The sequence below is a fragment of the Talpa occidentalis genome, unplaced genomic scaffold, assembly GCF_014898055.3.
Source record: "Talpa occidentalis isolate TD23 unplaced genomic scaffold, MPIMG_talOcc4v2.1 talOcc4.9, whole genome shotgun sequence".
Taxonomy (NCBI): Eukaryota; Metazoa; Chordata; class Mammalia; order Eulipotyphla; family Talpidae; genus Talpa; species Talpa occidentalis.
Genome location: NW_023605305.1, coordinates 43,486,504 through 43,513,706, shown reverse-complemented (window position 1 = coordinate 43,513,706; position 27,203 = coordinate 43,486,504). Strand labels below are relative to the sequence as shown.

At 38.7% G+C, this 27,203-nt stretch overlaps 1 long non-coding RNA gene across 2 annotated transcripts in view; it reads right to left on the bottom strand.

Annotated features, from left to right (window-relative positions):
* The window catches only part of LOC129145153 (uncharacterized), a 305,992-nt gene that overhangs the window by 155,992 nt on the left and 122,797 nt on the right, over positions 1-27,203 (bottom strand). Inside the window, exons 3-4 of one of the 2 annotated variants that reach the window (XR_008550293.1) lie at positions 18,657-18,738; positions 10,653-10,855 (exon numbers count right to left, since the gene is read on the bottom strand). The exons of the other annotated variant lie outside the window; for it this stretch is intronic. This is a non-coding gene — a long non-coding RNA (uncharacterized LOC129145153). The remainder of the gene's footprint in view (positions 1-10,652; positions 10,856-18,656; positions 18,739-27,203) is intronic. 2 annotated transcript variants of the gene reach the window in all.

Sequence of the window (27,203 nt, the reverse complement as noted above, 5' to 3'; positions counted from 1 at the left end):
TGAAAATTAAACATTACTGTTTACATTCCATAAGACAAATATGTATTACCTCATTATGACCATACCATTAATCATAATAGAGAACTGGAGAGAGAGTCAGGCAGACAGACAGTCAGACACACAAGAAATTTAAATTTGGGTGATAATTCATATGAAAGTGCAGGTTTAAGTTAAGGAAAAAAAAAATCTTTCTTTCTCTTGGATCTGTTTTCTTCTTTGGCTCTGTTCGTATGATGGCCTAGGCAGCTCCAATTTTACATCAACCCAGTATCAAGTCTTTAAGAAGGGTCTCCCAGCACTCAGTCATATCTGCCTGTTTATTTGCCATTAGTTTATTTGCATTCCTTTTAGAATCTCAGGGATAATTTTTAGTGCACAGATTTGGACTACTGGAACACTTATAGTATAGCACTTAGAGAGACACAGCACTCTCATTGATCACTGAAGAATCAAGCATACTGTGGCAGAGATTGCTAGTTTCAGTGGAAGTCAGTTGTCCCTTTCTTTCCAAATAAAATCAACCCTAGGGTTTTAGTTGTCCTCACAGCTTCATTTCACAGACTACATTGAAGCTAGGTGTGTGTTTGTGGTTATGTTCTGATCAACAGCAAGTAAGAAATGGTACATCCACTTGAGGGAAGTAAAGTTAAAGGCAAAGTATGGTAGAGCAACAGAAATGATAGCATGTAGAACTGTAACATCAAAGAACATATTGCCAATCCTGGTCCCTCTTCAGTATTAATTTACTTGAAAAAATAAATTTCAATCCTACTTAAACTATTAGGTTGGCTTGTCTGTCATTTACAACTAATTCCAATCTATTTAAATACAAATAGTGCCAGATTCATCTCATCTCAACAACACGAAACTAACAATGAACATAAGTGGTTCATTTAAAAAAAAAAAAAAAACAGGACTTCAGAATTTATTCTGAAAGCAAAAAATAAAAGATGAACATGCAGGTTATACAGAAAGCTTCAGGAAAGAGCAGTTGTTTTGTGGCAGGACAAGAATGTAAGTGATTTACTCCTTTATTCAGTTGAGCCCATAGACCTTGCACACATACTTACCTAGACATTCCTTAAAGTGATCACCGTAAGGAAGTCTTCCTTTCCTGCTTTCCACACAGACATCATCGTTTCTCTATTTCAATTCTGTTTGTCATTTTTAATTGAATTTCAGCCATACCTGTATCCTTACCTGGAAGTCTACAAAACATTTTCCCATAAACTTTTATGAAGAAATTCAATTATTAAAGCCAATTATAGTGTTTAAAAGACTTTAGAAGTCTGCCAACTACTTTGAGATATACATACATACATATATATATAATACTTGAAGGAACTTCTTTCCTCTTTAGTGTATAAATAGTTCTCTGAAATGAATTTGGAAATTGGAAAAAGGAAATCACATTTATTATTTTTAATCCAATATGTTTATTTAGAAAACTAGAGTAAGAACTTTTTGCCAAGAGTTAAATAAATGAATAGGTTTACCATCTTATGATAAATCTAAAATAAAAATGTACACAAAATGTTGCAAAGACAAACCTGGAAATCAACCAGAAATAGCAAGTAAGAAAGCAGGAATGGATAGGCAGGTCTATTGTCCCTGTCTCTGACCACCAAAGAAAACTTGAGATAGTTCATATCCCTGCAATCTTTTGTCATAGCCAGAATCAAACTTCTCCAGCCTCTCCCTTTATCAGCGAGCTTAACCCCGCTACTGTTCTGAACTTCCTTTTTTAAAACCTCCAACCCCAGCCCTCTCCCCTCTCTAATTAGTTCCTTTGAGATCCCTATACAAAAACAGATAAATTCTCCCATATCCTGTCTTCACAGGTCTTTTCCTTCACCTGCTTACCCAAGCCCTCCACTCCTTCAAGGGTTCCAACATCTTCCCCCAATACACACCCATCTCCCCATTTATTCTACAACACTTTCTCTTTGAGTTCTTGGATGCATGATTGGTTCCTGATTCTCTCAGTATTCAGTCACTCTATTCTTTATCCACTTAGATTGAAACTGACTCGATCACTCTAATCAATATACAATTAGGGCTAATAGTTTCAATCCAGTCATCCCCTGGTTTTTCATCACACACACCATTTTTCAACTAATCTCCTGCAGAAAACTGAAGGAGAAAATCATGCTTGTGCAAACTGATGCTGCTAAAATTTCAAGGTTAAATGTTTTAGTTTTTTTACAATGAGTAGATTCCCTCCACACAGTATATATGTCACTTCACCATGATTCAAGGCCTGCATTGCATCACTTCCCCAACTACTTTAGGAGAAAATAGAAACAATAAAAAGGTAAGTATGGTGGGGGGAGATCTATGGGGACTACATGGGAAGGGAGAAATAAAATACTGTCCAAAAAATAATGGTGTAGGAAAATAAAAATGAAAAAATAAAATAAAAAGGAGCTAGATCTGTGTTTTGCCCTAAGTCTACAGCATCACTCCTTCCCTCCACCGAAGAGGAAGAGCTGTCCACACCCCTCCTATAATATGCTGACCTGGGGCCCATACCCCCTCAAATCCTCCAGGACTTGGATTGATCTTTTCTCTTTGTCTCTATGATTTCCAATATTTCCCGTATCCAGTCTTTTATGTTGATACTTAAATGAAGCCAAGTCTCATCTATATTAAAACAAATAATTAAGGTTTGTCTGAGCTGAGTGCCTCTCTCTGCTGCTTTTTCTCTCTTATCGTCTACACCTCATTTTCTTGGCATTTTGGCTCTACTCACTGTCTTCACCTTCTTGCTTCCTACTTATTTTTAATTCACTGATGTAGCTTTTATCCATCTTTTCACATGGAAAAAAATTGTTCTCAGCAAGATTATGAAGGTCATCAGTGGTTTCTGCTATTAAATCTCATTATTTAATTCCTGGTCTTTTTGTATTTCTATAGCATTTAAAATTATGAATCATTTCCTCCTTCCTGAGACTCATTCATTGGATTTCTTGAGTCAATAATGTTATCTATTTTAATAATTTTCTTGTTGCTCTTCCTCAGTTTCCTATATGATCTTCCCTCCTTCTATATATATCAATTTGCTTTTACAGCCCAAAGTTCTTTCCTTTTCATTTTCTCCTCTAACTTTATTTATTTTTTCAAAGATTCATTTATTTATGCATACAAGAACTGGGGTATAGGCCAGAGGTGTGGGGGGTGAGAAGATTCACCAGAGACAGAGTGTGGAGCAGAATAGGAGGATCTACTGAAATACACCGCTGAGGGGAGCAGTGGGAAAGACAGGAGAGGTCTGCTGCACCATGTGGGTAGCTCCCTGGCCGGGAATCAAACTCATGCTGTAGAGGCTGTGGATAGCTTCATAGGTTATGTCTTAACCCCTTACACCACCAGGGATGCCTCTTTCTCCTCTAACTAATTACTTTGAGAATTTATTAAAAGCCAAGCACATGCCGGGGAAATAAGTAAATGTAATGGTTTTCGTAGATGATGTCAGGGATTTTACCACCTTTCTGTGTCCATTGATGGTTCCTGTTCCGAACACTCTCCAAAGTGCTCACATCCCAGCTCATGTTTTCAAGAACAACTTATATGCTCTTTGCTCTATGACAATATCTGTAGCTCTGATCTCCATCTTCCTACTAGACTCTTGCTGGGTGTTTCCCCACATACCTCACTCTCATTGTGACTGAGAGGAAATCCTTCAGCTTCTTCCTTGCTCCCAAGCTTGATTTCACTCTTACCACTAGATTAACATTCCATGAGCAAAAAGACTTTATTTATTGTTATCACTTTATCTCTAATACTCAGAATAGGACTTGGTACATTGTAGGTATGTGGGAACTTTTGGACGAATGAAGGAATCAATGTGTGACAGCTCAAGGAGTAACTCCACTCTGTAAATACTCAGAAAGTTGAGTCTACTTCCTTTCCCTCGGCGCTGAGTTATTTTGAGTTAGTTTCTTATTTGAAACTATCCTGTTTTCCTATCCTCTATAATGGCCCTTTAGCTCCCTCTGACCAAAACTTCTCTGATCCATTCTCCTTAGTATTGCCAGAAACATCTGTTTAGAGTGCAAATAAATTTCTGCCTCTCTTCTTCATTTGTTCTAATGATCTGCATGGCTTTTTACCTAAAGTCCAAGTAGCAAAATACAGAGATCATTCATGGACTTGCTCCTGCTTTCTTTTCCATCCATCCCTCACTGCTTCCTCACGATACAGATGTTGACTTTGCTACCTGAACAACTAATCTTGCCTCCCTGAATCAGTCCTGTTCTCTTCAACTTCAGGTCATTGCTCAACACTCTCTGTCTGGAATATTAACATACTCTGATTTGTTCCAAGCCTCAGTTTGGGACACACTCCTCCTGCTTTTTCTGTGATTCCTCTCCTTTTCTTCCATCTAGTCTAGAATAAAAGTCCTGCCCGAATGTTCCCATAGCACCTCAGTTTCATCCTTTTCCAAACATCTGTCATACCTGATTTAATTGTGTGTTACCCTCATGCCTTTCCACCCCCTACTAAAGAGTAAGTTCCTTGATGGCAAAACTTTCTCTATTTATGTTTGCTTTCTTTGTGTTCATTATAATGCTCGATAAATATACACTGAACAAATTAATCCCATCTCACTCAGCTTTTGTTCTCTACATGGACTGATTCTCCCAGATGAAACACTCACTGGTTTGCATTAGTTTCTTGCGTCTCACTGTCATTTTCCAAATAAGCCTGGGTCATGGAAGATTTCCTTAATGCAGGAAATGAATAGAATAAATGTGTACATAGATTGCATGCCACAGTAATTAAATCATTAGTGCTGAACACTAGTATTGAGACTACAGCACGTTAACATATGTTTTTATTTGTCAGAAGCAATAAGTAAAGATGAAACCTAGTAATTATAGACTGTGAATAAAGGAGTTTTCCAAGTAGTCTTCCATAAACCCTGAAGAAGGCAAATGTCTGCCAGAGTTTCTCCTGTCTGCTTGAGTAAATCCAATGCCGACCTTTTGATACTCTGTTTTTAAGGATGGAACTGGCAGTAGATTCCTATGTGTAATGCTATTGATTTAGACATTCATCATCAGCAATTTTTTTACCTTGACTCTTCTATCTCTCATCCTTTTTCTTCTCTCTCATTGCCACCGTTCACCCTCTCACAACCCTGATGCCCTCAGCCCAAGCACTCCCACTCATACCTCCTTCCCCATGACCACCTGCCAGCTCCTCCTGCCCCCTCCCAACAAATAATGCCAGATTAATGTGGTGAAATGTTTGCATGCATATGCCATGCACATTTATTTTCAATGGCTTTATTTAATCTTGAAATTCTGAACATGTTTATTACAAAATACCAATCTCACCAGTAATATTTTAGGATTGTATGAAAAAAATATATAATATTGAATGTTATCATTTTTCTCTGATATTGTAATCGACATAACTACCCAAAGGACAGACATTGTTATGTCTATGGAGGTATATTCTTATTTATTTATTTATTTATTTAGTGTAGAAGAACTGGGGTGTAGGCCAGAGGTGCATGGGGTAAGAGGATTCACCAGAGACAGAGTGGGGAGCAGAACAGGCAGGAGTACTGAAATACATAGCTAAGGGGAGCTGCAGGGAGACAGGAGAGGTCTGCCGCGCCACATGTGGGTTAGCTGCCTGGCCGGGGATCAAACTCAGGCCATTGTGGTGATAGTGCTGAGACCTAACCCTTAGGGTACCAGGAAGGCCCTGTGGAGCTATATTCTACTGTGATGTTACGTAACTGTTCATTCTTCTCCATTGCCAGAAAGAAGTAACCCACTACTTCCATATTTACCACTCAAATATTAGTTGTTAATGCAATTGACTGTATATTTGATGTTGAGAATACATGAAATCATATGTGATTTCATAGTGATGGAATATACTTACCCATATCCAAGATACCCCTGAGAAATTAATAAATTAATATTTTTTGAATAAAGGGAATTTGTTTAATTTATAAATCTCGTGTGAGCATCTTCACATGGGACATAGAAAAACACGAGCAAGATACTCCCAGACTGCCCATGAGCAAGGAAATCAAGAATAGTATTTTTCATCGACATGAACAGATGAGTGTAGGCTACAACAATCAAACCTGAAAATCTCAATCATCCCAAACTTAATCCCACAGAGGAAATGAGAGAATTTCCCCCTTAAAAAATCTCTAAAATATAGCTTCTCTTTGTAGCTAGAAAGGCTATGCCTCTGTTGGACTACACATCACCACGCAGCTTGGAAGATCACCAAAGTCCAGCGTGTGGAAGAGAAGAGAGCAAACTTCATTTGCTCATTGTACAGGCAAAGTTTTCTCCTGGCCTACTCAATGATTTAACAATTTCTGACTCGACGCAATATAAATCACACATGACATCTCTCCTAGACTGCAGCATCAGGGTGTGGGTTTGGGCCCCCTAGGAGAGTTGGAAGAGAAGCAGGAAGTTCTGAGCGTGTACCTGAACAGCTGCTTGGTGGTGGCAACAGCAGCTGTTAGGAAGAAATGCTGCTCCCCCCATGCACTGCTCTTGCTCTTCTGTCCCCCTTCTTGTCAATAGCCAGTCAACATTTATTGATTGTGCAAAGGCTAAGGGCTAATTCTTCTGAGTAAGCTTATCCATCTGCACCTTTTCTTTTGGCTTACATTGTCTCTCCAGGGTTTTATTTTGTTTTTATAAACATCTTTCTATCTGCCTGTTACTTAGGAACATATGGCAATACTGATATATAACTTTTTTTTTTGTTAGAGGGAGAATGTGAGACAACAGGAGTGAAGAGGGTCCCTGATGGAAAAAGAATTTAAAGCACATCATAGGAATCTATGGTTTAATAAATTTTGCTTTCTCCAGCATGATTTTAATTACGTTACTATTAAACACTTTCTCCCAAACAAGGAAAACTGGTTTCTATAAATACAAATGCTGTCCACATTCAGTGTGTCCAATTTTCTCTTACCTGTCAACAGGAAACAATTCAATCTGGCATCTTCCCTGACGACTCCAACAAAACTGCTCCTGCCCATCTCCACCTGCTCATAGCAAATCTAAAGAGTTTTTATTTTTTTTTTCAATTTATATCTTCCTAGACTTCACAGGTATTTTTAAGCCATTCAAGAACATTCAGTTCTCTTTTCATAAAACATCACACAACTGCCAAGACTTCACACTAGGTCCCCTCACACCCCTTAAAGTAGAACATCTCATTCTTTTTGCCCAGCATCATGGCCTCCAGCTGACCTGTCATTGCAGGGACTGTCCAGATACTCCTTCACACTTCTCGACCCTTCTCTCATCACTTCTTGTTCTAAGTGATCTCATCAATTCCATGGTTTTAAGTACCATTCCCTCACTTGCAATTCCCAAACTTCTACCTCTAGATAAGATTCCATATTTTGATTACCCAACTTTATATCTCACAGATTACTTGATAGTTCTAATTGGATATAATTTGAGCAAAATCAAAATCAAACAATCACAATCACCTTTATCTTACTTCATTTTTTTTTTTTTTTATCTTGGGGGTACTAGTTGAGTATATCAAGAAAATAAGAGTCATTGCTGATTTATTTTCTTTCAATTAGATCTGAAAAGCTTCAGAAGAAAGTCACTTTTACCTTCCATGGACATTATCAATTCACTTTTTTCTTGTATTTTCACTGTTACCAATATTGTCTATATACTGTCTTCTCTGATCTGGAATATGTGAATACTTTCCTAGGTTCTTTCTTCCATTCTCACCCACTCGATTTTGTTCCATCAAGTGTAGGGTGGTAAATAAACTGTGGTCGGGCCTCCCCTGGTGGCGCAGCGTTTGAGCGCTGGCTTGCGAGGCTGCCGGCAGCCTCTGCAGCACCAGTTTGATCCCCCGCCACCGGCGAGGGTCCCACAAAAAAAAAAATTAAACTGTGGTCATACAATAGAAAACCAGACACACACACACACACACTCAGAGGAGTTTTTAAATGGTAAACATTGAGGTAGTCACTGTCTGATTTTTAATAATTCAGAGGCTTCCTATTACATTTGTAATAAAATTCAATCTCCTCAACTCATCTCCTACAATATTTAACCCTGTCAACCTCTTCGTTATTATTTTGTGACCCATCCACACTCACTGGGCCTTAGCAGATTCCCTTGCTAGTCTTTCACACTTGCTGTTTGCTACCTCCTTGAAGGTTCTTCTCTCAACTCTTCGCATCCAGGATTCTCACTCTCCAGGTACCACCTTCATTGGAAGTTTTCTAGAGGTGCTTCTCATGACAATCACATTCCAATCTAAATTACTCAATTATCCCACCCCCTTTTAGTTTCGATTCTATTATCTTATTCTTTTTTATAGAGTTTATCAAACCTTTTGTGTGTATATGTTTCATGTTTAAGACCTGAGCCAGAGTATTTGCTTATTTGCTTCCATTTTCATATATACAGTGTGTGTATATAAATATATATATACACATATATGTGTGTTTCATATATATCCACATAGATATCATGTTATGTGTCCAACAATATTTTTGTAAAAGTTGCTAATTTCTTATTGTTTGCATAGTCTATGTAACTTTACATTTATGCCTGCCCCAAAGCACTTTTTTCTTTTCAAACTATATTAAAATAATAAAGAACATGTACAATAAGCATCTTTAGCTAATTGAATACTTTCATTACTAATTTTCTCCTATAAGAAGATGATGTATGCATTGTTTAAGGTTTTAATTACCAAAATAAAGTCCTCATATTTTATTATTCCAAATATGTATGAGATAGCTTTTACCAGATGAATCCTAATTCTCTTCTAAGAATCTGCAAAAATTAGATTGTTTCTGGATCTATATAATGTACAGCCAAATTATTAGTCATAAAATCATTCAAGAAAACCTCATGTGTGACAGTAGGAGTATATAGACTGTAAACCATCTAATATGACTCCATTCCATATGCTAACAGGACTAGTTCATCATGCAATTTAACCTGGGACATTCAATAAGTTTAAGTCCTTTGGACCTAAGTAAAGACAGGCAAAGCATTAAAATCCCCTTCAGACATTTTGAATATGGCATCCCTGTCATCTTTGAAAGTGAATGTAACTGTAATTTCCCAGCTGCAATAAACATTTAAACATGTTGGTTTTCTGTTCCCGGAGGCTTTATGAGCTGCTTTGCCAAGTCTGTTAATTTAGAAGAATGAAGTTAAGAAGAAAACTTAAAAGACCTGATAGCAAGTATGAGCTGGAGAAGACAGGAGTAAGAATTGAGAGTGATTAAAGGTCAATTTATCATCATCCACAAAATTGGAATCACTCACATACAGGAAAATGGAATGATAATGCTCCTTAAGTTGGGGAAATATGCTAGTCATTATGCACAGGTCCCAAGGGAAGAGACTTTACATATTGACACTCCTGCTTAACACTACCACCACTTCCTTCCAGTGATTAATATTTAAAAAATGTATTTTTTTTAATACCCAAAGAGATTCTCAGAAGAATAGGAACATTTAAAGATAAGTTGTGATTTATGATGAGGGCATTATTAAGTAGTAATTAACATTAGTTTCTTTCATAAATCTTGGTTGTGGCTGAAACAGTCTCTGCACAATTAGCGTGATCATTTTATCTTATAAGAGGTCAAACATTAGTTTCCTATCTGACTGCCCATGCCTGAACTGACCAACCCAGTACCACCAAGGATATTTTATTCCTGCTCCTGACAGTGAAAAGATCCCAAAAGATAGCAATAGTGTTCAATCCTATCAATGCTGCTTTTAATTATTTGAATTGGGATTGGCCACTTAATGTCATGAAATCTACATTTTCTTACCTGGACAAAGATTTTACTCCTTCACAATGTTGAGAAAAGTTCCAAAATAAACATGTGAAAACAAATGTGTTTAATAGACCCTCAAAACTTGTTGCTGCCACTACTTTCTCCCAGACTTTGGAACAACCCTGTTCTTAGAGTGGCAAACATATGAGAATAGTGACATATTGTTATATAGTTTTCCATTGTAATTACTGTTTCACTTACATTTTCCCATTCAGTCATGCAAGTAAGTACTAGTTATTGTTATTTCTATGTTATATATCAGAAAAGTGACATACAAAAGACTTTACTAAATATACCATTTATTTCTCTAACTGCTTTTACTGGGTGTTTTCTATATTCTAAGTATTAAGCCAAGGACCACAGACAAAAAAATTACATTGCTAGGGCTTCTGTCCTCTGTGAATTCCCGTCTGGTGCGAAAGGCAGCAGACATTACTAGTACACTCTAGACAGAGGAGACAGAGGCCAGTGGAGGCAAAGTCTCTGTCTCCTTTCACTACAACCTGAATCTTTTTCTTTTAAGATTTATCTATTTATATAAGCACTGGGGTATAGGCCAGAGGCGCGGGAGGGTGAGAGAAGTCACCAGAGACAGAGCAGGGAGCAGAACAGGCAGAATGACTGAAATACACTGGTGAGGGGAGCAGCAGGCGAGACAGAAGAGGTCTGCCTCACCATGTGGGTATCTCCCTGGCTGGCCGGGAATCGAGCCGGTGCTGCAGAGGCTGCGGACAGCTTCATAGCACTGCGCTCAACTCACTGCACCACCAGGGAGGCCCACAACCCAACTCTTACACTTAGTAATGGGCTATTGAACACTTACTCTTATAGTATAACTTGGATCCTGCTTTTTTCCAGAGACTTCTCCCTTGTCTGAAGGTCCATCTTCTTGGAATAACAGATTTCTCCAGACTGCCAGGCCACACCTTCACTACAACACATCACCTTTTTCTTTCTCTTTTCTTTAACTCACCCACTCAAGGCAAATATGCATCAAGAAGTTTCTGTCTCAGGCTCTATGTTGTGCTTCAAAGATAAAATATATACATGACTATATAAGAGAATAAAAAGATTTTTTAAGAAAATGTTGCTCTTGATAAGATTAGAATACAATAAGGGAAGGCTGTCATTGAACTAATAAGAAGAGTAAAATACTGTAGATACTGGAAAGAGGTCTATACACAATGAACACACAAGAAAGTCTATCTATATTATGCACTTGGTATCAGGGTGGGTTAAGATAAAGATGAAAGGCTCCATTTCGATATTTTGAGATTGAGTTGCTTGTGGCACAGAGAAGTGTCATGTCCACGTTAATACTTACACTTTGAGCTCAAGGGAAACATCCTGCTTAGAGATACACTTTTTAAAAGTCAAAGGAATACAGATAACATTTTGAAGCCACGAGAATTTGAATTGCCCAGAGAGAGTATCTAGAATGAAAAGATGAAGGATCCAAGGAAGGCAACCCTGCAAGGAACTGCAGAGTTAAGGAACAGGAAGGGGTGAGAGAGGATATTCTAATCCTTAGAGAGGTCATTCTCATCTAGAGTGAGAGGTTAGATTTTATCAAGGCTCCTGTCTTTTTAAGCAGTTGTATAGCACAATTACATACAAATAAACAAATACCCTTGAATCAAATTTATTTTTATTCAAAACAAGAATAAAATATATTCACAATACTTTTAAGAAAACTCACTAAACTGACATGCCAATCACAAAAATTATAGTTTTTAATCCAGCAAATAAAAAAAATGGTAAATATTCTATAATGGAAAAAAAGTGTATTATATATACACTCAGACCCACAGGGGAATATTATTCAGTCATAAGAATGAAGAAAATCCTGCCACTGTGAGAACGTGGATGGACCTTGAGGGTATTATGCTAAGCAAAATAACCAGACAGAGAAAAACAAATACTGTATATATCACTTATATATGAATCCAAAATAAAAAAAGCCAATTTCATAAAAACACAGAATGGAATCATGTTTGTCAGAGTCTAGAGACAGCACAAATGGGGTGATTTGGTCAAAGGGTAACATTTATAGTTCTAAGAAGAGTATAAGCTATAAGGCTCTAATGTAAAACATGGTAACTATAGTTAATAATACAGTATTGTATACTTTAATGTTACTCAGAGTAAATGGGTCATAATTGTTTTCACCACCCACGCACATGCACACAGAGTTAACTGTGTACAGTGATGGATGTGTTAATTATCTTGATCTTGATAATCAATCCACAATGTATATCAAATAACAAAATTTTCACTTTAAATATATACAATTTGTCAATTATTCCTCAACAAGGTTTAAAATAAGAAGAAAATGGAATAATCCCACAATTTCATGGTGTCAACTCATTTCCCATGAAAGCTCTAGTTTATATTTTAAATGTGGTATTTTATCTCATGGTATCTTCAAAGTTTTCGAAATAGTGTTAGATTCTTTTAGTTATACAATTCTATAGCAATTATCATTTTAGCACCTTCCTCATACAATTTACATTTTTTAAAAAACTATTAGCATATCATAATGTGAGAGTGATTATTATTAATCTGTTTAATTCTGTTCTCAATCAATAATATTTTGAATAAATGTGCTAATCTTAAAAGAAAAAAATGCTGCATTGCAGTCCTTATCTTTCAGCAATTAGCAAATAATTGAATAGGTATATTTTTGTTATATGATTTGTTTTTTAAATTTGGAAATGAATTTGAAAAATTTCTCTTTGAGAGAGAATTATAGGACATAGCCTGGTAGGTATTTTGAAAATTGCTCAATCCAACAGTTCCTAGAATGTGATATTAAGACATTAAGTGCCAAGGGATATTATTAAGGTAAGTGTGGCGTGCAACCAGATTGTGATACAAATAAGTTTAGAAAACCTTTGCTAAATTAAGTTAAAGAGAATTAGGGCCTCCCCGGTTGAGCGCTGGGTTGCGAAGCTGCCCGTGGCCTCTGCGGCACCGGTTCGATCCCCGGCTGCTCCCCGGCCACCAGAGGAGGGTCCCAATAGCGCGCAGACCTCTCCTGCCGCCCGCTGCTCCCCTCAGCAGTGTACTTCTGTCCTTCTGCCTGCTCTGCTCCCAGCTCTGGCTCTGGTGAATTCTCTCACCCTCCCGCGCTTCTGACTGTACCCAGTGCTTGTATAAACAAACAAATAAATTAATAAATAAATAAATCATGCCTCTAAAAAAAAAAAAAAAAAAAAATAAGTTAAAGAGAATTTCTTTACTTTAGCACTCCTCAAATCGCTTTGTGTATGTGGGGGTGTGTGTGTGTGTGCATGTGTGTGTTTTAAAGATTTATTTATTTATACAAGAACCAGGGAACAAGCCAGACATGCAGTAGGGTGAGAGGATTCACCAGAGCCAGAGCTGGGAACAGAACAGGCAGACTGACGAAATACACTAGTGAGGGGAGCAGCAGGCGAGACAGGAGAGGTCTGTTGCGCCATGTGGGATTCTTGCCCGCCGGGATCGAACCAGTGCTGCAGAGGCTGCGGACAGCTTCACAGTGCGGCGCTCAACTGCTTGCACCACCAAGGAGGCCCTCCTCAAATTTCTTAAAGGACTTATTTGTATGCAGATATTTTAGGGGAAAAAGTGCTTTAAACGCACTGATGAAGGGAACAGAAAAGTCCCATGAAAAAGCAAGGCAAGAGATCAGCATTAAGTAACAGGGAGCGCCCTGACTGGGAACTAATTGTACTGCTCAAGTCAGGAAAAATGAAAAGCAGGAATGGAAAGAAAACCCTACCTCAGGTTTGCAGCTGGAGGGGAAAAAAAAAAAAAAGTGAAGGGAAATTTCTCTGCATTACAAATAGAACCTATTCTGACTTTCTGATATGTTGTTACTAGCTTCATCAAAATTTCTCCTTTTCCCTCTCAAAGCAAAAATACCTGATTTCTTGTTTGCTGCTGGATCTCCAGTGGTTAGAACAGTGTATTAAAGAGAAAGTATATCAAATACTGCAAATAGTAAATCAACAGTGATAGAATCATAATAACTAAAATTATATCATTTGGAGATTTTCCAATGGTTGGCCCGAGTGCAGAAACCAAGACTTCCAGGTGTTTCCTAATCCTGTCTCTATTCTGAGAGATTACACTTAAGGGGTTCCCCACAGGAAAAGTTTGCACAGCCTTGGCAACCTGCCACTACACATGAAGGCATAGTGAAGGGTAATTATTAATGGGAAAACACGACAAATTGAATGGAGGTTGACTGTCCTTTATGCAGCGTCTTCTTACTTATTAAAGACTGCTTATTTATAAACCTAATTTTAAAACTCAGATTTTTATATTATTAAGGCCTCATATTTTTAAAATAAATTTTCAAGTCCCTCCCAAATTGACTAACTCTACTAATCCTGAAAAAAGGTGACAGATAACCTATTATAGAGAAAATAAAAATAAATTAATCCAGGTAAATGATTTGCCCAAGGTCACAAATTTATTTTATGAAGACCGAAGTTCAGAAATTGACTCTTCCACCTTCTACTCTTTCTAACACTGAGAAAAATAAATACTGATTCAATCTGGTTTGAGAAATACCCTGACTTATAATGAAAAGAAAACTTTCTTTAAAAAATAACCTCTGCAGGAAAAAAAAGTCTACATGACTAATTCTTCTAAAATAATAAAACAATTATAAGACCACATAAAAGTCTGGGTGAAGAGAAGATCAAAGGTGCTTATGTAAGGGCAAGATAGAAGCCAAGCTTCAGAATTCAAAGCTTTTGTGAGCTCTAATCATTTCGCTTGCATTCATAAAATCTTAAACATTTTCTCTCTACTTTTTGATGTATAATATTCAATCAATTGTAATGGAATATAAATGGCTAGTGCTTGGAATGACCCCTGAGCATAAAAGTGAAAAACAACCTTGCACATGGACAGCACTGCCCCCTGGAGGAGAAATGGGCCTTTTCTGTGTGTCCAGATGCTTTCAGAAATGGAAAGAGAAATGGACCTGTCACTGGTGCCATTTTCATTCCTGTCCTAGTAGGTAATTGAAATGAATTTTGTTTTTTTCTTCTTTTCCACTCTGAAGTCAAAGTCAATGACTAGATTCATTGCTAGAAAATATATGCATAGACCATTTTTTCACTAATTGGATTTATAAATTTCATCATAAATATAATATTTATGTATGTATGTATGTATGTATGTATGTATGTATGTATGTATGCATGTATTTATAGCAGACAAATGAGGAATGAAGGACCCTTCTGTGAGTTTTAGGAGGGAGGCAGGAGGAAGCATTTTCCCAGTGGGAGATTTGGAATTGTAAATGGGGCTAAACATCATCAATGACCTACTCTTGTGCCACTGGACATCAGCACAGAAAGTTGGCATTAAATTACCATGAGGGGGGCCTCCCCTGGTGGCGCAGTGGTTGAGCACAGGGCTGCGAAGCTGCCCGCAGCCTCTGCAGCGCCAGTTCGATCCCTGGCCACCGGCGAGGGTCCCACATAGTGCGACAGACCTCTCCTGCTGCGCCTGCTGCTCCCCTCAGCAGTGTATTTCGTTGGTCTGCCTGTTCTGTTCCCTGCTCTGGCTCTGGTGAATTTTCTCACCCTCCCATGCTTCTGACTGTACCCAGTGCTTGTATAAAGAAATAAATAAATATTTAAAAAAATAAAATAAGATAAAATACCATGAGGGGCCTCCCTGGTGGCGCAAGGGGTTAAGCCCAGCACTATGAAGCTATCGGCAGCCACTGCAGCACGAGTTTGATTCCCAGTCAGGGAGATACCCACATGGCACAGCAGACCACTCCTGTCTCAGCTACTGCTCCCCTCAGCAGTGTATTTCAGTGAATAATGTCTGTTCTGCTCCCCACTCTGTCTCTGCTGAGACCTCTCACCTGCCACACCTCTGACCTGTATCCCAGTTCTTGTGTGCATGAATAAATCTTTTAAAAATTAAAAAAATAAAACACCATGAGATTTAAAAATATGTAATTCCTTTAAAACTGTACATTTTGACTGATGAAAATAATACAAAAATATTCACAAGTTACTAAGCTAGGGAATTGTGATCTTTCCAAAGAGAAAGAAAATTAAAGGCAGATCTTTTTCAAAGGATGGTTGTATACAGCTACTTTTTAAATTTTTCTAGTGTATATTTATGAGATTAAATACATAAAAGAGTAATTTATGTGTGGTGATCTTCAAATAGTTAAACAAAAGCTCCTCTTGAGAAAACATTTTCTTGTATCAAGAGATTTTAACCCCAAACTCTGAAATTGGATGGGAGTGAAGGAAGCTTTGATGGTAAAAACTGACATTTAAATAATAACAGAGAGTATACAAAGTAGCATTGAATGTAGAAGATACTAAATTTTACCCTTAAATGCAAGGAAAACATCTGCCATTGAAGCCCCAGAAAACGTTTATAGACATTGAGGTTTTATAGAGAATAAAGGGAGTCACATCTCCTGTTTCTTTCCTTCAGATATTTACATACCAGCAATTAGGAATAGACATCAAAATAGTTTCTAAAGTTGTGAATGGTTTAGGCAGAAAGTATTTGCATTTATATAATTAAAATTGAATCATTTCTGAGTATATGTTCTTCTTGTTCCAAAGAAATGTCCCCCCATGTCCACCATGGGGGTCAATGGTTGGAACGTTTATTTATTTTTTTAAAGTTTTATTCATTTATGTACACAAGAACTGGGGTACAGGCCAGAGGTGTGGGGAGTGAGAGGATTCACCAGAGACAGAGTGTGGAGCAGAACAGGAGGCTCTACTGAAATATACTGCTGAGGGGAGCAGCAGGCAAGACAGGAGAGGTCTGCTTCACCGTGTGGGTTGCTCTCTGGCCACCAGGGATCAAACTCTTGCTGCAAAAGCTGTAGACAGCTTCATAGGTTGTGTGTTATCCCCTTGTGCCACCAGGGAGGCCCCCAAGGGTTAGAACATTTAAAAAAGTGAACATGCAGAACAAGGCAATTAATGGATTAATGTCAGATGGGACTTGTCACCAAATACAATAGTATTCATTCTGTATATCTTTTATAATTTCGTATATCGGTGTGCTATTCCACAGTAAGTGGTCAGCTCATTTTATTCCCTTGTGGTATCTTCTTTTTTTTTTTTTTTTTTTTTTTATAGAGGCATGCTTTATTTATTTGTTTGCTGGTTTGTTTGTTTGTTTTTGTTTATACATGCACTGGGTACAGTCAGAAGCGCGGGAGGGCGAGAGAATTCACCAGAGCCAGAGTGGGGAGCAGAGCAGGCAGAAGGACCGAAGTACACTGCTGAGGGGAGCAGCGGGCAGCAGGAGAGGTCTGCGCGCCATGTGGGACCCTCCTCTGGTGGCCGGGGAGCAGCCGGGGATCGAACCGGCGCCGCAGAGGCCGCGCGCAGCTTCGCAACCCAGCGCTCAACCGCTGCGCCACCGGGGAGGCCCACCTTGTGGTGTCTTCTTAAATCTCCTATTTGAAAAAAAGACTTATTGATGTTTATTAAATAAATTGTTTACTCAAGAAAAGGCAGATCTAGTCAACAAGTGTTATTTTTACTCTAGTACTGAATGTAAAATCACATATCACTTAGAGAGTGATGTCGAAAGGGTGTTTGTTATTACCTGGGTGACTTTGGGAACTGTAAAATGTCACAGACTCTACTTTATCATAAAGGTAGTGTGCTGCAGGGGAAATAATACTGAGCTCTATGGGAAAAGCTATGACTCCCCGTCCTGCCACTCAATGACCAGCAACGTCACTATGGGCAGGTTCCTATAATTGGATTCTTTCCTTTCGTTATAGGAAAGAAGAGGAGATAATGATTCTATCTATCTTCTAGGAATATAGATAGTCCTATAATGCATATGACTGAAATAATGTATATGACTATTACCATCTTTCCCATTACCAAATAAATAACAATAACTTGTATTATATAGTACTTATAGTTTACAAATTACCCTCAATTACCTTATCTCATTTAATTCTTACAGCAACCCTCTGAAGCATATTCTATTGCATTCATTTTTCAGATGAGGGAATGAAGCCATAGAGTTCTGTAACTATGTTATATGGAAAATGAAATGCTGGGACTGAGATTCTGATTTTCCAATGTTCTACACCACTCTCTACTATACCAGATCATTTAATCATAAATATCCTTGTTTATTTATACTTTGCAAAATCAGCAAGGAATGCTAGTCATCAACTTAAATAACTCCAGCAATGGGAAAAACTTCACCTCCTGAAGAAATCCATTCTATTTTTCAATAACCTCACTTTTAGAAAGGCCTTCATATTGACCCATATGAGTCATATTGAGCCCACCTCTTCAAAATCCATTTATGATTTTTCTATTTCTGTCTTCTAAGAGTACACAAAATAAATGAAATTTATCTCCAATGGAAATGATTTCAAATTACTCCAAAGCCTTTTCTATTTTCTAGAAACTAATTATTTCCAAAGTGCTCAGAGATTTTCAGTAACAGACCTCTTTTCATCATGATTTTCCTAATTCTGGAAGGACATGAACTGCCAAAGATATCTACAGAGCCTGTAACCTTGCATTTGGTTTTGTGTCCCCTTACTTGTCTGTTCTATTAGGTTGTGGACTTGTCTGGTGGGGAAGAGAGGGGCAAATGGAAGTATTCATGACAATCATGTCTGTTTCCCTGGAACCAAATATAAATCTTGGTACTTAAAAATCCCTTAATATTTAACATGTTAAACTAGTAAACTAAAGTGGTAGTTAAATGTAACACTGTTAAGCAACATCCCCAAAAGTTGACATTTAATACTAGAAATTCACTTTCTAGAGTGAACAGGGTACACTTAATTACTTACTCAGTCAATGTTATGTTATAACACAGGTTCATATTGTGCTGATGAGAGTGAGACACCACGCCTTCCAAACTGATGGCTGAATCTAAAGAGATTTCATATCAGAAGTGACTGATCAATTAAATATTTATTTTATTTATTTATGCATACAATAAATGGGGTATAAGCCAGAGGTGTGGGGGGTGAGATGATTCGCCAGAGACAGAGTGGGGAGCAGAATGGGCTGATCTACTGAAATACACTGCTGAGGGGAGCAGCGGGTGAGACAAGAGAGACCTGCTGTGCCATATGGGTTAGCTCCCTGGCTGGGGATCGAACTCATGCCACAGTGGCTTGTGATAGCTTCATAGTGCTGACACTTTAACCTCTGCACCACCAGGGAGTCCCCATCATCAATTATTTAATTCAAAATTGGACAGACAATTATGCTTCTGTTTAACGCAAACATTGTCAGAGATTAATCCCATATATTACATTGGGACTATTATTAAGGAAGGTTTTAAACATCCCAAGAATATGTCAGAATGTGAGCCGCTGGACAAAAGTGGCCAGAAAAAAAAATTCTAAACAGAGAAGTTAAATGATATTTAACTTTGGTTTAACTATTTAATTATGGTTAACTTTTAACTGTATGACTCTGGAAACTAAGAACCCCATTGTAAGTGCTTTCCAATTGCTCTGAAGAAAAATGAGTGTATCAGAACAAAAGCATTGAAATGCAGAAACGGAAAACAGAGGTCAAAATAATTGGCATAAACGAGGAGGGGAGACTTAGGTTTAGGGTGATAGATGAGTCTTCCACACACATCAAATAATTGAAAGACTTTATTCATTCCCTCACATACTCATTCATCCAATAACATTAATTTTTTAGTAAGATGTGGCCCCTACCACCATGCAGCTTATAATCTATCAGTGGGTAAGGATATAATTTAAAAGGATTACAAATAAAGTCAGATCAGTTATAAAGAGAGGTAGCTTCACAAGTTTACAAGCAAGACAGTCACATAGGGCCATACGCTGTAAGGGATCAAGGTCTTGAAGTTTAAGGAACTTCAGCCACTGTCTTAAAATACTTAATACTTTTACATTGGAATGGTGGGGTGTTTAGCACCCAACTTTCTTCCCATTGGCTCCCCAACCACTACTACTCCACCAACCACTGCTACTCCACCCTGTGGAGTAGTGGGGACACAGAAGAGCTACCAAGTCTCCATGGGAGACAGACATGCTCTGTCATCACCTCCAGGGGGTGCCATGGGTAATTATTGCATAAGATTGGGGTACAGGGGGGCGGAGCAACATGGCGGCGAGGAGACGCTGCGAGTAAGATCTCCCATTAAAAAAAGTGAATAGGGAGGAAAAGCGGCAGGTCCCAGTGAGAACTGGGACACGGAAGATAAACGGGTGACGCCAGCGAACTGCCCGAAGAAGAAACTGGCCATAAAAGAGGACTAGAAGGGAGGGAAGCGCAGAACCCTGCTCCCCTCCCCCGCCCACAGAGGCGGCATTCTCCGACCTGCAGAGAGGAGGAAACAACAAACCAAAACAACCAACAAGAACAAACGACGTAGCAAGCGGGACCGTGAGTGGAAAGGAACTATTGCAGCCACCACACCCCGTGAACGGGAGCTGAGGCGAACCCTGCAGGATTCGCCGCGATGGCGAGCGAACGGCTCCGGGCGCCATTAGAGAAGAACAAAGACCCCGGGAGACGCGCACACAGCCCGGGCTGCCGGTAAGCTGGCGCGGGAAAGCGGCGCGCTCGGCGCGCTTGAAAAGCAAGTGCAGACCTGGATCGCGGCTGCCCAGGTCCCCGCGCCTGCGACCTAGGCTTGCGGGGAGACGACCTAGGCTTGCGGGGAGACGCGCGGAGGTCCTCACTGAGGTGAAGGTCCCTCCCTGAGTGAGCAGGAACCAGGCGCCCAGGCACGGGAGCTGTGCAAAAGGCGCCATTCCCGCGCCACTGAACTGGGCTACAGCCCGCGTCCTGGAACTGAGGGCTTTGAACTGAGACCCGGGGCACGAAAATTCGGGGCGTGGTTTCTCCACGACGGTGGGGCACAAGGCAGACACAGCACCCCAAAGCTGTTGAGGTGTACCCTACCATTCCTGCTCTGTTCTCTGTCCCACGGGGTGGGGGGAGGCGAAAAACAGCCCCCAAGGACAATAGGAGAGATCTCTGGCGCCACCTAGCGACCAGGAAAAAAAAGTCACTAACACCCTATAAAACAGGACATTTCTTAAGACTGCTTGAAAAGGGCAGAAGGTTTCTGGAGGACCCAGTGGCCAGCCGGGAAGTTATTCCACGCCAGGCCCCTTCCGACCAGCAGTCTGAGCCCACAGAGGGAGCAGGCACCCACGTCCGGGGCAGACCGGGTGCGCAGAAGAGTGTGCCTGAAACCGGAGGCGCAGGGACTGCATCCCGCTTCGCCATTTGAGAACAGGGACATTTCTTCAGTAAAAACTGCCTAAAACCAGCAGAAAGCTCCCCCAGAAGACAGAGATGGCTCCTGGAAGAGCCAGAGGAGAGCGGAGAAGTTCACCCAAGATGTCAGTCAGTCCGAGCAACACAGTGTCCCAACGCATACGACAAATTAGAAACAGACAGTAGGGAGTAGAAGAACCACACGCAACCTAAAAACTCCTCAGGAAAGAAGCACACCACAAAAAGAAAACCACTCCCCAGATTGCAACGACAGCAACTTGGAAGAACTTCTGAGCCTTCCAGAAAGAGAATTTAAAATTGCCATGATTAAAAAAGTGATAGATCAGAAGAAGGAAATTGAGTCCCTAAAGAGGGAAGTAAGAGAAATGCAGGAGATCAAAGAATTAATGGAGGAACTAAAGAACTCTGGGAAAAGCAATGAAAGCAGAATAGATGAAATGGAAGAACGAATAAGTAATCTTGAAGACACAGAAATAAAAAGAACCAAAACAGAAAAGGAAAGAGAAGTACGAAGGAAAAAGAATGAAGAAAGACTTCGGGAACTATCTGACTCCATGAGGAAAGGAAATATAAGAGTTATAGGAATTCCAGAAGGAGAGGAGAGAGATGTAGGAACAGAGAAAATATTCATGGATATAATTGAAGAGAACTTCCCAAATGAGAAGAAGGAGCTGAAAATTGATATACAAGAAGCAAGAAGAACACCAAACTTCCACGACGAAAGGAAAAACACAGCAAGACACATAATAGTAAAGCTCCCAAGAATCCAGGACAAGGAAAAAATAATGAAGCTGACAAGAGGGAAGAAACAGATAACATTCAAAGGAAAACCAATCAGGCTGACATCAGACTTCTCTGAAGAAACACTACGGGCAAGGAGAGAGTGGAGGGACATAGTCAACAGACTCCAAGAAAACAGATGCCAACCAAGAATACTCTATCCCGCAAAGCTCTCTTTCCTCCATGAAGAAAGAATATGGACCTTCCCAGACAAAGAGAAACTCCGGAATTTCATTGCGACTAAACCCCCACTCCAAAAAATACTACAAGGAATCCTAAAGCCAGAACCTCAGAGGGACGAATAACAACGAAAGAAGACCAAAAAAAAAAAGTTATTAAAAGAATAAATAAATAAAATCAAAGGAAAGACAAACATAATGGCAAATACAGATGCTAACATATCAATATTAACTCTAAATGTAAATGGACTAAACTCTTCAATAAAAAGACACAGAGTTGCAGCCTGGATTAAGAAACAAAACCCAACCTTTTGCTGTCTCCAGGAAACACATTTAGCTACAAAAGATAAAAATAGGCTCAAAGTCAAAGGATGGAAAACAATCCTACAAGCAAATGGGCCAAAAAAGAAAGCAGGAACAGCTATACTTATATCAGATAAAACAGACTTCAAACTCAAAAAAATAAAAAGAGACCCCAATGGTCACTACATTATGATTAAGGGGACAATACTTCAAGAAGAAATAACACTCATTAACATATACTCACCAAACGAAAGAGCACCAAAATATATCAGACAACTGTTGTCCTCTCTGAAAACAGACATCAGAGAAAACACATATGTAGTGGGAGACTTCAACACACCACTATCAACAATGGATAGATCAACAAGACAAAAAATAAGTAAAGAAACTAAAGCTCTAAATAAGGACCTAGAGCATTTGGGCTTAACAGACATCTATAGAACACTAAACCCAAAAAAAACGGAGTACACATTTTTCTCAAGCGCACACGGATCATTCTCCAGGATCGATCACATACTGGGGCACAAGACAAACATCAACAGATACACCAAGATTGAAATCATACCAACCATCTTTTCTGACCACGAAGGCATCAAACTAGAAATAAATCATAAAAAGAAGGCAAGGAACTATCCTACCTCATGGAGATTAAAAGCCACACTACTGGAAGACCACTGGACTAACGAGGAGATCAAAGAAGAAATTAAAAAATTCTTTGAATTGAATGACAAGGAGGACACCAATATCCTAAATGTATGGGATGCAGCAAAAGCAGTAATAAGAGGAAAATATATAGCAATAGAAGCTCACATCAAAAAACAAGAAAGAACTCAAAGAAACAACCTAATCTCGAAGCTCAAAGATCTAGAAAAAGAACAACAAAAAACCCCAGAACCAGTAGAAGAAAAGAAATAATAAAAACCAAAGCAGAAATAAATGAATTGAAACTAAAAAAACAATCCAAAAGATCAATGAAACCAAGAGCTGGTTCTTTGAAAAAATAAATAAAATAGACAAACCCCTAGCCAGGCTCACAAAGGAAAAAGGGAGAAAGCACAAATACACAGATCATAAATGAAAGAGGAGAAATCACAAGACACAGCAGAAATCAAAAGAATAATCAGTAACTACTATGAACAGTTATATGGAAACAAGTTCAACAATCTAGAGGAGATGGACAAATTCCTACAACTCTACAATCACCCAAAGCTAGATAAAGAAGAAATAGAACACCTAAACAGACCAATTACAAGCAGCGAAATTGAAATGGTAATTAAAAACCTCCCCAAAAACAAAAGCCCAGGACCTGATGGATTTACAAATGAATTCTACCAAACATTCAGAGACAAATTAGTGCCTATCCTTCACAAACTCTTCCAAAAAATTGAGAAGGAAGGGACAATACCAAACACGTTCTATGAAGCCAATATTACACTAATACCAAAACCGAATAAGGACAACACAAAAAAGGAAAACTATAGGCCAATCTCCCTAATGAACACTGATGCAAAAATCCTCAATAAAATTTTAGCTATCAGAATCCAACAATGTATCCATAAGATAATTCACCACGACCAAGTTGGATTCATTCCAGGGGCACAAGGATGGTTTAACATCCGAAAATCAATCAACGTTATCCAACACATCAACAAAAAGAAATATAAAAACCATATGATAATATCAATAGATGCTGAGAAAGCTTTCGACAAAGTGCAACACCCATTCATGATAAAAGCCCTTGAAATTCTTGGGATACAAGGAACATACCTCAACATCATAAAGGCCATCTATGACAAGCCAACAGCCAGTATCATTCTCAATGGTGAAAAGCTGAAAGCAATTCCATTAAGATCTGGAACAAGACAAGGATGTCCACTCTCACCACTGCTTTTCAATATAATACTGGAAGTCCTAGCCAGAGCAATAAGACAAGAGAAAGACATCCAAGGAATCCAAATAGGAAAAGAAGAAGTCAAACTATCACTATTTGCAGATGATATGATAATATACATAGAGAACCCCAAAATCTCCACAGAAAAACTAATTCAACTCATCAATCAATTCAGTAAAGTGGCAGGATACAAAATCAACACGCAAAAGTCAGTAGCCTTCCTATACACAAACAATAAATCTGAAGAAGAAGAAATCAAAAAAACCACCCCTTTTATTATCGAAACAAAAAAAATCAAATATTTGGGAATAAATCTAACAAAAGAGGTAAAGGACCTATACAAAGAAAACTATAAAACACTGTTAAAAGAAATAGAAGAAGACACAAAGAAATGGAAAGACATCCCCTGCTCATGGATTGGAAGAATAAACATTATTAAAATGGCCATCCTACCAAAAGCAATATACAGATTCAATGCTATTCCAATCAAAATCTCAATGGCATTCTTCAAAGAAATAGAACAATTATTGATGAAATTCATATGGAATCACCAAAAACCCCGAATAGCCAAAGCTCTACTGAAAAAAAAAGAAGGAAATGGAGGCATCACACTCCCAGACTTCAAACTATACTACAAAGCCATAATCATCAAAACTGCATGGTATTGGAACAAGACAGACATACAGACCAATGGAATCGAATAGAAAATCCAGAAATAAACCCACAGATTTATGGTCAACTAATCTTTGACAAAGGAGCAAAGACTATGCATTGGAGCAAAGAAAGTTTGTTCAATAAATGGTGCTGGGAAAACTGGGTCGCTACATGCAAAACAATGAAGCTTGACCACTACCTCACACCATACACAAAAATCAACTCAAAATGGATTAAAGAACTAGACATAAGACCTGAAACCATAAAATACATAGAAGGAAATATAGGCGAAACACTACGGGATTTGCATATCAAAGACATCTTTACAGACACATCACCCAAAGCAGTGATAGTGAAGAGAAAGATAAACAGCTGGGACTACATCAAATTAAAGAGCTTCTGCACAGCAAAAGAGACAATAACAAAAACAAAGAGAAACCCCACCAACTGGGAGAACATTTTTGCACCCAACACTAATGATAAAGGACTGATCACAAAAATCTGCAAAGAGCTGATGAGACTCAGCAACAACAAAGAAAATAATCCAGTCAAAAAATGGGCAGAAGAGCTAAAAAGAAACTTCTCTGAAGAGGAAATGCAAATGGCCAACAGACATATGAAAAATGTTCAACATCACTTGTAATCAGGGAAATGCAAATCAAAACTACCATGAGATACCATCTCACACCAGTGAGAATGGCACATATTAAAAAAACTAGCAACAACAAATGTTGGCGAGGATGTGGAGAAAAAGGAACTCTTGTGCACTGTTGGTGGGAGTGCAAACTGGTCCAACCACTATGGAGAGCTGTGTGGAGATTTCTGGACCTACTAAACATAGAGCTTCCATATGATCCAGCAATTCCACTCCTAGGTATTTACCCAAAGGACACAGAAACATCAATTCCAAAGAGCACCTGCACTCCTATGTTTATAGCAGCACTGTTTACAATAGCTAAGCTTTGGAAACAGCCCAAATGCCCAAAAATAGATGACTGGATCAAGAAGATGTGGTACATATATACCATGGAATATTACTCAGCATTCAAAAAAGATAAACACATGCAATTTGCAGCAACATGGATGGCACTGGAAGGGATCATGCTCAGCGAAATAAGCCAAAAAGAAAAAGAAAAATACCGGATGGTCTCACTCATAGCAGGAATCTAGAAAACTTAAATAAGGGACCAGGAAAATCAATATAAGAAAGTGAAAATCAAAATCAACAAAAAACTATGAACCAGAGACACTTTTTGGGGGGTGGGGGGCGGGAGGGGAAGGATTGGGGTCAGAATGGGGCGTTTGCAATTGTATGGGGGAATATAAAAATAAAATTTAATATTTAAAAAAAAAAAAAGATTGGGGTACACACTTCAAGTGTGCGTGTGTGTGTGTGTCTGTGTGTGTGTGTGTCTGTGTGTGTGTAAATAGCATGCATCTCTGCCTAGGGCTAATGGCACCATGAAATGGCCAACTACTTGGTAGGTGCTTCCTATTCATCCTCTATTAAGCATTGTGGATATGGCAATTGTTTGGTGGTGTCAGCTGTCCACCATGTGCTAGCCATGGGAAGGGAGTTTGGTTTCCCTATTGCAGTTAGGGACCTGCACTTACATTTTATTCTGGGAATGACAAATGCTACAACAGCCCCTGGTTATAAAATAGCTGAAGTTAGGGATACTCTACAAGCACATAACCCAGTGGGGCTATAGAGGCCTAATAATTCTCCACTGTTTTCCATCTATAACTTTGACTAAGGTGAGATAAAAGTTACCCATGCAAAAACTAAAACAAACAAACAAACAAACAAACATAAAGATGGAAAAAAATTCCAGAAACTGAAAATGATTTTGAAAGGCCACAGTCAAATCAGAGCACAGGCAATATTTCAGGGACTAAAAAAGTTGAGTTTGAGAGGAGTGGAAACCATGAGAACAAAATGAAGGGATCAAAGGCAAGTCACAGTAAGAAAGTCAGTTACTATACCAAACAGTGAAAGAACTTTTGAGAAGGAACTGGAAACATTACAAAATAAATAGGGTGTTTTCTCCCATTGTATGCTGCTGTTAGATACATCTGAACTATCCTGCACTTGCAGAGTCAACCTTTGATTTTTAAGTAGAGGACATTGCAGTACTCTGTCACTGCATTGGAATTAGAGCATCGTTCTCCCTTTGTCAAATTTAGATCCTAATTCTCATCATCTATGAGTGTGATGAGCAGAAAACCTTCTTCCTCAAATTAGAAGTAAAGATTTTCTGAAGTAAAGATCCTATCCAGAAATAAATGATCAT